Source organism: Etheostoma spectabile, chromosome 14 (assembly GCF_008692095.1).
Source record: "Etheostoma spectabile isolate EspeVRDwgs_2016 chromosome 14, UIUC_Espe_1.0, whole genome shotgun sequence".
Taxonomy (NCBI): domain Eukaryota; kingdom Metazoa; phylum Chordata; class Actinopteri; order Perciformes; family Percidae; genus Etheostoma; species Etheostoma spectabile.
Window position 1 is genome coordinate 22962449 of NC_045746.1, and position 1930 is coordinate 22964378.

A 1930-nucleotide genomic window follows, 5' to 3' on the forward strand; every position below is an offset into this window, starting at 1 on the left:
ATGAATAATGTATTGTAAATAAATAAATGTACTTCCTTAAAATACAGAGGGCATAAGTATACACACCCCTATGTTAAATTCCCATAGGGCAGGCAAATTTTTATTTTTACAGTTATTAAATTAAACTAACCCTGTATCGTCAAATACCCTTTGCCATACCTAGAGTTTGGCATGTTTTTATTTCAGTTAGATAGCTAGTTAATAGCTAATAGCTAGTTTGATTTGCATTGAGAGATGATCTTATGGAAAGCATGCCTATGTGTATGGTGAAGGGTATGTGATGATGTAACAAGTGAAGCCACTAGAGGGCTCTGTCTCCGTGGAAGTAAATCTGAACAGTTGCTACAGCACATTCTAACTTCATTCAGTGCACAGCCTCAAACCAAGGTTATTAAAATGTGTATTATAGTATGGCCTGACTGTGTCTCCAGATGATAATATCATACCTGCAGGTCACAATGGGGTTTACCTTATGAACGAACACTAGCCCTAATCTCATGGGCATGTTGAGTGTGCACCATCAGAATCTGAAATCTCAAATACTTTGGGGCCATACCACTCATGTTGTTCATATGACTGAGTTTAAGTTGTTCAACCCTAAGCTTTACAGGCAGGAACTCAACTCTCTTTAACCCACTTATTCTAACATGATACCTGGAAGGTTTAGATTGTATGAAGCGGATCATATTGTTTTGCATAACCTGCCTCTTGTTTTTCATTTTCATGGTCAGACCACTGTACCATGCTGAGCATGCCTTGTCAAAATGGCACCGTATGAGTGCTTAGACGAGGAGTTTGTTTACGTTTTGGAGTCAAACTGCCTTGTGATACTTTATCAGAACTTCAATTCGCAGTTCAGTAATTTCTCTACAATGGAATATCCTGACCGTGTCTGGTCCAGTGTAATACCTAGATATGTAACAGTATTCTTTGCTTCAATTTCATTTCCATATGCAAAGTAGGTCAGCAAGTCCACCGACATCAACATGGCTTTCTATTGTTTCTTCACAAGTGGCAACATCTAAATGTAAAAACAAATCTCAAGCTGACTTTTCAATTTTTAGCATGCCAACTCGAGACAATTAGGCCATAAGTGAATTTCAACCATGCTCAAGTCAAATTTGACCCATTTTCTAAATCGCTATCAGAAAAATTGGTTTCTTTTTAACCAAATTACCCCAAATAACATGATGTTTCCCTTCAAAGCTCGTCGCAAGTACAATTAATGATCACTACTTTCATTGAATTTTGAGTGTTTTATTAATTTTTACAGCGTTTGAAAAAACAATGTAAATGGTTTAAACAGTATCCTGACTAAAGTTTTACATACATACACCAATCTCTGATTATCCATCAACATACGTTGCTCTAATTTTAGTCCATATAATTCATATTGTCAGCTTTTTTAATAAAACAATGTATATAATTTCATATAATCAAGGTTTATTGACCACGAATTCCAAAAATAAGTGTAAAACTATAGTGGTCAGAAGTTGGTGGTAGTAGTTAAAAAATGTATCGACAATAGCAACAAAAACATTGAAAAAGAAAGGGACAAACAGGTCAGTAAAAGTGTCAAAGTCATCATAAAAAGCCTTAATTTTCTATTTTGACCCAAAAAGACATAGTTGGCGGAAAGACAACACAAGGGTTAACAAGTGGCTATAACAGCTACAGGCTAAGATAACTGACCAGCCTATACAAACACTTTTGAGAACGTCTGCCTGATTCTTTGCAAAGTTGTTTAGATCGTTCACACGGTCTATGCTCACACAGACATGTACAGTGGCTAGAATAAGTTTACACAGCCATGCTAAAGTTGATTAAAAAGGACTAAAAAAAACATCTATTGGAAATTGATCTTAATACCTTAATTCCAAAAATGTAGGAAAATCCAACCTTTTAAGGACACTAATTTTCTTTGTGAATG